Below are 10,806 nucleotides of genomic sequence, written 5' to 3'. Positions count from 1 at the left end.
AAACAAATCTAAAGGGGCGATTTTTCTCTGGCCGCCATTAACAAAGCTCCCGAGTTTGGAACCGTTCCCCCCAGTTCACTAAAACCAATATCCACACCACATCATTATCCCAATTCGACAGGTTCGACGATATACACTACAAATGCTAGTTTGGGGCTCGCGCCGCCATTGACGCTCTTTCGAGCTTCAACAGCCCAAACAGTTTCAATACTATACTAACAGTTCCAACTAAACATAGCCACATCACCACGCTAAAGAAGTACCGGACAAGAAATTAAGTAAAATACTAAACAGATTTAAAATCATAGTTTATGAAATTTGTAAATTCTAAACAGACAAAAATTATAGTTTTAGTAGTGGTGAGAGATAAACTCTACTCACATTAATCCCAAGCTCCACGAATCCTCCTAGTCCGAATCGTCGCGCTCCACCCTCCAGCAAACGAGTTTCTATCTCTGCCTCCATTTTTATTATTTTATTTTATTCTCTCCGAAAACCTTATTCTCTAGAACAATGTAATTATATACTTGGGTTTGAAACCCAAGCCCAACACGCACTTCGAGCCCGTAAAACCGGACCACATATCTCAAATCCAATCCAACAGATTTTATATAAATAATTAAATTAATTAATTAATAAATATGTATTTTAAATACGGGCTTTACAGTAGTGAAGTGGGCACGCAGTTCTAATAACTTCACTTTCCAAGTGGAGGCATCAGCAGCTCTTTTTTAGGCTTTCTCTAAAGAGCTCTGAAGGTTGGAGATAGTGCCTCTCATATTCTTGAAGCCAGTATCAGATTTCTTCTCTTTCGCCAAGAGCTGGTCAACTTGGATCTGCACTCCCGCTTCTCTTCTCACCGCCTTCTTTCGCCCGCACCAGCCTCTCGGTAGCCATGACATCAGTGGATGAATCGGCGGAGGCCGCAAAAATGGGTTCTTTCATAGCCAAAAAGTTATTCACTAACTGGAGAAGAATATAAGATGTGTAAGAAACACAATGAGAGAAACCGAACACTAAATAGAGAATAAAGTCTTACCTTGGCAAGGTGAACAACAGATCGGCAAAAAGACAGGTCCAGGTCCCAGCTATGTTGGCTTCAGCCTTGTCAACAGGAAATCATGCAGCTTCCAGAACTCCAAGCGGGATGTCAACATCTTTAACAGAGTGCTTGTTGGTAACAGGTAGTTCATTAGTTCGTCCCCAACGCCTCATCTCCACAATCATCTCCCTCTCAGGAGAATCTGGAGATCTTGGCAAAAAAAGAATGTCATCACTCACCCCCTCCTATCACTGTTTCAGCAATACCCTTCCCCTTGTGATTATCAGGGAGGGGAGGGTCAACAGTTAAAGGGACATTATCACTAGTTTGTTCGAACCCGTAGAAGAACTGAACTGATAGGGTTTCTGACTACATTCTTGCAAGGCTTAACATGTGGGGAATACTAGCGGAACCTTAAAAAGAGTGTCTTCACTAATTCAGAGAAGCGTGAAACTTCATTTTCTTACCAGTGGGGGCAACATCAGAAGCAGTATTAGATCTCTTTAATCTAGAATGGTTGGATGCACGCACTCCCTTTTTAAAATTACTGGCCGCCAGCAGTTTATGTCACGCCCCGAGACCCAACACACATCCCGAGGACGATGAGTGAATCTCGAGGCTGACACCTATCCCGATTCTACCGAATTTCGGCAGAGTTTCCTTTGTTTGATCAACATTCATAAACCCTAAAACCTCATATAAACCTGCCATAATCCCCGACATCTCATAATTCATTCTTCCAACCATATATATATCCAACAACCATACATACTACTCCTAACTTTAAATACTACAGGGATATGATGGTGTATCTACAAAACAAGGAGAACTGTCGCTAAATACATCGATTATTACATCAAGATGGCCTAGCTTCATCAGATATACAACCAAAGGAACTAGCCTCTTACTATACAACCAAAAGAAAAGAGCTATGCTCATTATATACAGCAAAAGAATAACCTAGATTATCTCTATACAGCCCAAAATATAAACTTGGCTCTGTCTCTCGTCAAGCATAAGGGAATCCTCCCAAATCCCCATAACCCTTATCGCTAGGGTTAGGAAAAGCCTCCTCCGCAACTGGCTCGTCTGAAATGTTAAGTAGGATGAGCAAACAACTATGCCCAGTAGAAACGCACATAACCAATACTAAACTACTTATACAAAACATTTAAAACATGCAGGTTTTTATAATAATATCCAAATATTGTGACTATACAATAAATCACTAGCTAGCATAAATCATATCGGCATGCTTCTTTAATATTCAAAATATAGTTTTCATAGTCATCATACAACTATTGTGGGCACACGCATCCTATTAGAATGGTGAGGTAATGACGGTACTCACTTCGGCCCGATCCGCAGTAATCTCGGTTCAAGACTTTCCAAAGTGTGAACCATGCACCGTTGTTTTCCCTCGATTTTACCGGGGAGGGAGTGAAATGCCGTTGTTGTTTCAGACACACAAAATCCCCAAAGCTTTTAGGGCTCAAAGGGCCCCATGGACCACCACGACCCCCATACGGGCCACTTCACCTAACTTACGGTGGTCAACCGCTCGACGACCGCAGTAGACGCCGGGATCGACACACATCCGTGAGTGGACTAAACTCTCACTCCTCGCGTCTAAACCCTCATCGAGGTAACATGTAACCCCACTCGAAGCTAATCACCATACACAGTGGACACGCATCTGAAGCATGGTTATCTAGAAAAGTAGAAAAGGAATTCCTGGACTACATCCAAAGATGCATCCCTTTAAAGGTGGCCCACCACCTCGAAGGTGTACACCATAGTTGGAATCCTACAAATAACTGCCGTCTCGAATTTCGACAACAGTTCCTTTCTTTTAGAATTCACAATTCCTTTTCTAAATCCCTCGTGATAAGCATAGTAATATCTATATATATACTTTCAGATTACCGATTGTTTTCCAAATACTATAGATACATATTTAGATTTTCTTTTAAAATCATTGATCTGATGTGTGAGTTCCCCGGATTTCCCACCATCGAAAGTAAAACAACCTATGACTCCCAAACGGGCTACCATAGTAAAAACAACCGATGATTCCCAAACGGCGAATCATCGTGAAATAACCACTGAAACTCTATCCCGGGGACAATCCAACCTCACACATATTCATTAAACAACCCGGTAATCCTCACCAAGATACAAAATCCATCTCTCTCGTCTCCCATACTTGACAAGAGGCGCCAACCCTTCCCAAAACCAGTTTTTCTCTTTTAACAAAGAAAACCAAATCTCCGCTACCCCGATTTTACAAAAAAACCATTTCACACGAAAGCTATCTATATATATAGTTTATAGCGAGGAAATACAGTGCAAAACATGAATATCATATATACATGCATGGTTGATAAGCAACTATCTATTTCCTATTTAAACAATTCAAATCATGCATGAAAATAAGCAGACTATATATTGGTATGTAGGTTCCTACCTTAGCAAGCTCCTTCTCCTCAAGCCCACTTAACCAAATCGAGCCCGCTTAACCTAATCAACTTCGAATTCACACCTATAACAAAGATATACATATACGCGTCGGTTGTTAGAATTGATCGAACAACGAGAAAATTCTTAACTAGTGTAAGTAGAAGAAATCTCGACGCTAAGAATCGGGTTTCGGATAAATTTTCATCTAACTACCCGTTAAGAGACTCTGAGTGCCATTTCTGGCATTGTTCCTCTGACAGGGCTCTGTAGTCATTTATAGCCACTGTAGGACCGCACGTCAATGTCAATCATATCTATCAATCCCCCTAACTATTATGATTTTTCCCAACTCTAACTACAACAAATTCCACTCTTCAATTCACATTTAATCCAATACTACTAAGTGGGTGTTCTTTCTCACTCATTCGATACTCAACGTGATCTTAAACAAGTGTGAACTAGCATCAATGCTCTAAAATAGATTGAATATTTAAAATTCTTACCGAGTCAGCCGATCCCTCCTTAGTTTTCGGCTCCACCACTATTTCACTCCACTCTAGCTCCTCCAAACAGCTACTGCCGACCTTCACCACCCCCAATACAATCAGTTACAATCAATACATTCAACTCCATCGAATTTTAAAGCTAATTAACTAATAGAGACGGAATCGCACTCACCTTTCTCTGCGATTTCGCTTGATACGCTCGAAATTCACTAGCTTCTCCAACTGCTACTGCCGAAATACCACACTCCCGTTAAATATTTCCATCAATACATCACCAGCTATCAACATCGAGTTTAAACTTGTTGATTGAGGCAGATTAAACTCACCCGGCAACGGCGGTACAACGAAATTCACTGACCTTTCGTGAATCCCGACGCCAATCCAAGAATTTGCGAAGCTTCACACTTGATTTGAGTGCTACTAAGGATTGGGTGTTGGAATTCTTGAGTTGAATCGGTTGGAGACGAATTCACTCACCTGTCGCCGCGATTTGGCTTCAGTATGCTCGAATTTCCAAGAGATTTTGAATTCTCTCACTTCAGTTTAGTGTTCCTAGGTTTGGGTGTGAAGAATTTATGGTTGGATCAATGGGAATTGAGAGAATTTCAGTTTCTCTCTCCTAGGGTTTTAAAAGGTGCGAAAATTGGGGAAGAAGAAGTTAGGTGCGATTTTTTTTTGATTTCGCGATTTCGTTTTTCCTATTTGGGCCGATATATTTAGGCCCAAGCCCAATATATTACAATTAGGCTTAAGGTCCTCACACTCCTAACCGCCAACTCGTTTGACGTCACGTTGTAACTATTTTTCCGGCCCATCCCATTAAATTTAATCTTCTATATTCTATCTCACCGCAGGCTATAACGATGACCCAATCATGCGTGTAAGCTGTTAACTCGTGCCAGCTTCGCACGCAGAAAACCGCTAACCGGCATTTTGTCAAATTTTCGCATATGGGTCGCTTACCTAACGTGACTTATGAGTCGGAGTTAAGTTCCAGTAAGTTACGTACGTTTGAAATATAAACCCGACGACCAATTTACATAAATGACCCTAGATTTATTATGAAATTTACAAAAATACCCTTAACAAGAATTTGAGTTTTTACAGTTTATGAGACAATTCAGGGCCCCTCCCGCCAGTGATCACGCAATCATCACTGACAGTAGGCTCCTGAACTGAACCCAACGTCGCAGCATCACTGGAGATGGCCTCCAAACTCTTCTCCTTGTGGTTTCCCCTTCTTCTAGTAATCAAAGAGGATTCATCCCGAACCGGAGGAGGAAGAAGTCCAAAGATCCCTCGATCAACGGAGGAGGAAGTGTTGTCGCCCGAATTCCGCGGTATTTATCCCAAAGGGGAAAAGCCAAGAACAAGTTGCAACAATTCTTCAGTAAACATGTTGAAATATTCAAAAAGACGAGTGGGATTAGGAACAATCACCCAAGGCATCCTCTATTCCTTGGGGATCTTCTTGATAATGTCCACCGTAGCAGCATCAGTTGCAGTTAGTTGATTTCAGGGGCAAGAGTCATCTAAGGAATAATAGCAAAAGATATTCAGGAGAAAGACTCTTATATCAAGTTATAAAGTACCTGAATAGGAAGACTTACTGGTTAGAGCATGGGTGCATTTTATGGGAACAGGAATTCTCATTGGCTCACCATTAGCATTGGAGGGGCGAATGTCCCACGTATCACCCAACACACAAAGGTGGTGATCAGCCCAGCCTTCGTCACTCTGCTTCCCCTCAAAAAAGACGATCGGAGAATTCTTGTCTCTGTTCATAAGGTAATTGTATGATTGGTCTCGAATATGCCGGACCTCATAAAAGTAACCGAACACCCAACGGTTAAGAGCAAACCCATGTCTTTTGGCAAGAAGGGCAGAGTACATAACAGTTCTGTAAAACAGGAGTGTTGCCTGACCAAGAGCAAGATTGAAGTGAATCAGACACTCTCTTTGCAATGGGTGGAGAGGAAGAGTGAGTCCGGCCCTAAGCTGACCAATGGTGATGAGTGCCACCTAATTGTAGGCCAACTCATCACATAACCTCCCCCACTCTAGGCCGATATCTTTAGGGATGTGAAATTTCTCGCGGATCAATTCCAGGGAGAAAAGATCTCCAAAGTTTACAAGTGACCAGTTAGGATTTATGATCGAGAAAGAGAAAAAGTTTCAAGCTTTGGTTAAACCCTAACGGGAGATCAAAAAGTTTAGTATGCAGAAAAAGGTAGCAGAAGAGATAATAAAAGTTCTCTCACCAGATCTCTTATATACAGATAAGATGGACGGTTAGGATGAGCCCAAGCGGTGCGTCTTTTTGGGATGGAACTACCCCATTACCTTTTTCGGGAAATGGTGTGTCTGTTCGAGCCGTCTTTTCAGAGCCTTAATTAGTTGGGTACGTCCGCAGCTCCAACAACACTTTTGGAAAAGGATTCTTTCGCGACCAAAAAGCGATTAATAAACTGGCCCATGCCCTAGATGGCAGAGGGGGCATCGTAGGGGGATTTCCGCCACCGGAACGGATGACACGCGTGTATGGAAAATAACCTAAGACTATAGATGTCCAGAATGAGATGAGGACCATCGGATCAGTTCTTTGAATAAGTGATCTTGTGCTTAGCACGAGTGTTTAGTGGACATGTGTCAGGTACATGACCACCAAACATAACGATTAGCCCGGTCGTTAGAACTCGATATAGGCAGTTCTAACGAGCAAGAAAACCAAGATGGCGATTTTTTATGATAAAGAAGGAATCGTGATGACATATCTTAGGAGTTACCTTTTAGATATAATATTCCAATACACGATGAGACATTATGATCAACAAGAAAACTTACCTCTCATAAGATATGGTCTAGATTCAGACTTCCATAAGAAGAGAAATCCTAATAGGAAGACAAAGTCCAAAGATGGAAGGGAACTCACAAGCGGTGAGGACAACCCTAAATCCTAGGACTCTCATCACCCTTCCTATATAAACCAGAGGGATTCGCTCTTACGAACTACGCAAAATAGGGTTTGATTCTCCAATAGAACAAATGATATTTGTGAAATCACCGACGGTTCAACCTTGAACTCACCATCATCTCATCCCTTCTCCATTCAGCAAAAGATTCCATATCACAAGGCACGAGGAAAGATCGGGAATACTTGAATTTCCCCCAGGAAGGTGAGTGACAAGACAGGAATTAAAAGAACTAATGAAGATAAAACTTCTATAAATATTGTAACAATAAGAACAAAATCAACATCGAAATGGTAAACATAACTATGGAAATCTTAAAATATCCAAACAGGACTACGTAAAACAAACCTAACACTACCTAGAACCAAATCAACACTGATGACAACAAAATAAAGTTCAAAATATATCAATAAACAATGAGAACTATACCATTATCGGATTTATGTTGTTGTTCTCCATGAAAAACCTTAGAAAAATTGAGAAAGAGAAGACAATCAAGAAAAAGTATAAAAAAAACAGGAAGCTTTGGAGCTTTGTAAAAAAAAAAATCAAGCTTGACACAAAAATCGAGATAAAAGTTGTTTCATGTCCGTACAACAAACACTATAAACACGTTGCTGATAGTAGATCAGTAAATTGTTATTTCTTGATTATCACAATAGCTAATTCTACTGGTATAAATGATTGCCATATTTTTTTATTTATGTGTGTTAAAATTCAACGGTCAAAAATTGCTAGTACGTATCGCGAAAAAAATCTAGTGGGTTACTATAATTGTGCATGTCAACATCACAAGTATAAAAAGAGAGAGAATGTGTTGTAGAGGAGAGAGAGTGTAGCAGAAGGAAAGAGAGTGATGTAAGGAAAGGTAAAAATATTAAAAAGTCGTTGAAAATGTCAAAATAAAAAGACATAGCCGGTTGGAGCAAAATGTGCCTATTGCCGAATCAGGAATTTACAGTGACAACCATGTGTCCATGTAGATGAAAATACAACATGCTCACTTGGCGAAGAAAAAAAAAATGTAGATGAAAGTATGAAATTGGACTTCTCAACAAAAAAGTAGACGGACAAATCTGTTCTGAAACAGAGCTTTTTTATCGTGGAATTAGACTTGCTATTAACGTCGGTTTATCTGTCAGGTCGTGTCGGGTCGCTAGTAGTAGTAACAAGGCAATGAGTGGAGAAAGTTTATACATAATCCATCATCCAAAAGTAATAAAGCTAGAAGAATCAAATATAAAACTCTGAAATAGCACCATCAAACTATCAAAGAGGTCCAGAAATAGAGCTCGCTTCGAAGTGGTGGACCGAAGTTGGGCCTTAACGTAGTAGGATCCACATTTCAGCCCATCTATTTTAATCACGTGAACCGCACACTCTACAACCCTAAACTCCCACCTATAAATACTTCCAAAACGCACACTCTCTCACTTCATCACCCTTTCTTCTCAGCTGCACAGAATTAGGGTTTCAAGAAACAACAAAAAGAGGACTAGTTTTTTCATCTCAACTTGTTCATCATGCGTGCCAAGGTAATTTTCAAACCCCAATCTCTTCTTTCCTTTTTATATATGTAAACCGTGTCTCCGTTTTTAATATTTTGTTTTGTAGTGGAAGAAGAAGAGAATGAGGAGGTTGAAGAGAAAGCGCCGAAAGATGAGGCAGAGATCTAAGTAGAAAGCTTGCTTTTGATCGAGGAGCTTCTTCTGTTTTGGTGGGTTTTGGATCGTTGAAGTTTTAGCAATCGATTTGGTTTTAATTTTTTTAGGTGTTGGTTGGAAAACTAGATCGATCTAGAAGACTCTTTAGTTGTTTTTATTTTGTTTAATTTCCTAAAAATACGTTTGCTGGATTTGAGTTTTTGATAATTTAATTAGATGGGATTATTATGGTTTATTACGTGGATGAATGTTTTTAATGTTATTTAAATTATGTTATTGTTTGTTTGCATATATAGTAAATGTGGTATTAGGGGTTTCTCTTTTCTTTGTATGTATCAACGCACGCAAAGAGTATTATTTCATATTATTGATATGCAGTTTGTATTGGGGTTCAGGACTAAATTGTATTTGTGGATGGATTAATAACATGAACTAGTGAAGTTTAGTTGGTTATATAAAGCACTGTGCTACCATAGATGATGCCTTCAGTTCTTGAGTAGCATTCTGTATCTCAGATTTTGTGTATGCTAAGATATTTTGCGATGCATTCCCTTGGTAAATTATATGCCAACTTGCTAAAGACTAGTGTCAAATTTTGTCGTGGGTTGTGCACCTTCTTAGTATGATGGCTGGGTATATGGTCTTGGTTATGTACTTGCATGTGTGTAAACACTGCCTGTTTAGTGTTGCCGAAGTTGCTTGCTATCTTAGTTTACGTAAGAGCCTCAATGGTACAGAAGGAGCTGTTCCTCAGAATGGGGAGTTTTTGCTAAGATAAATTTTGGTATGTTGCAACCTGCTTTTCCTGTTTTTGCTAAGATAAATTTTTTGGTATGTTGCAACCTGCATTTCCCATTACCCAAGAGTTTTGCCATTTCCATGTTCATGGCGTCCGCATTTCTATAGTGAGTGTTACCGCACGAGACTTCATCTCATTTCTATGGTGAGAAGAGGATAAAATTATGTTAGCGTACGACCAAAATATCGCTGATATATCCTATATTGCTGATATATTTTGATATCAACAACAACCATTGTTAAAAGATTTACATAATGTTTAGTAACTGTTTTGGTAGTAGTTGAACTGTTTGCAGGTAGGGGTGATATGGAGAATGTGAAGAATGTTTATTTTTTTATTGAGTTGTAGGGAGCAAGATATCCCAGGTATATACCTTTTTGAGTACTCATACCTTTTTGTTTTAATATCTTGATAAAAGCTCATGTCAAGGCCAAAACTTATGATCAAGCGTCCGTAGGAAAATGATTCTTGGAAGTCTTAGGCCATCAGATGTTGCGACATAACATTTTCGGACTCAATGTTTGCTTTGGGCTTTATAAAACGGGTTACCTAACGTGCCCATGCTAGAAAATGGCTAGCCAATCAACTACAAGTTCAATGCTATTGCAGAGGTGAGCATACTGAATATTAAAATTCGGAATTAACTAGACATGAATTGTAAATCTTTTGTTCACCTCTCATGCATTTGATGGGTTAGTAATCAGGTTGAACTGGTTTTCCGAGATACTACGTTGAACTTAGGCTGAACTGTTGAAGCTGTAAAGTTTTAGCAGCATTATACACACTTCGGAATTTACTTATTAACTATAATATGATGTCTAACATTTACATATACTTTCCTATTGCAGGCCCGTATGTCGATTGAGAGTAGATGAACTGAAGCAACCTTAATTTTGAGTTCCACACACTCGAATCTCGATACCGGATCCACTCAATGAAAAAGATGCAATTGATCTAATTTTAATACTTCATTCCCGTTTTCATGTACGCCATTGTAATGCCGGAGAAAATAATCTTGGACATTTAATTTTATAACTTTCAGTTTACATTGTGTTATTAGACTATTGCATTAATTAATACAGTAACTATTCTAAATTATATTATTGGGTTAATTTCTATGGAGACATTTGAAATTCTGGATCAAATAATATACTTCATATATCGTCAATCACAAATGCCCCACTTACAAGAACACTAGCCAATTATGCTACAATGTATACTTTAAAACGATGTGCAGTGCAATGTTGGCATAAGGGACGTGATTCATATGATACTGCCGGATTGCATAACTTAAAAAATAATTGGCTATCATGTGTAACTTGCTTTCGCGAATTTTCCATGGTAATTTCGCAAATCCTTGTTG

At 39.3% G+C, this 10,806-nt stretch overlaps 2 long non-coding RNA genes across 2 annotated transcripts; both read left to right on the top strand.

The window, feature by feature from the left end:
* Positions 1-7,956: 7,956 nt before the first annotated feature.
* On the top strand, positions 7,957-8,879 carry LOC147483403 (uncharacterized). Its single transcript, XR_015206560.1, has 2 exons — positions 7,957-8,515; positions 8,595-8,879. It is a non-coding gene; the product is annotated as an uncharacterized LOC147483403 (long non-coding RNA).
* A 793-nt stretch (positions 8,880-9,672) lies between these two features.
* LOC147483402 (uncharacterized) lies at positions 9,673-10,541 on the top strand. Its single transcript, XR_015205456.1, has 3 exons — positions 9,673-9,808; positions 9,901-10,054; positions 10,292-10,541. It is a non-coding gene; the product is annotated as an uncharacterized LOC147483402 (long non-coding RNA).
* Positions 10,542-10,806: the final 265 nt, after the last annotated feature.

This window comes from Coptis chinensis, chromosome 8 (genome assembly GCF_015680905.1).
Source record: "Coptis chinensis isolate HL-2020 chromosome 8, ASM1568090v1, whole genome shotgun sequence".
NCBI lineage: Eukaryota > Viridiplantae > Streptophyta > Magnoliopsida > Ranunculales > Ranunculaceae > Coptis > Coptis chinensis.
Note: the sequence above shows the minus strand (reverse complement) of the source record. Positions and strands in the feature narration are given on the sequence as shown.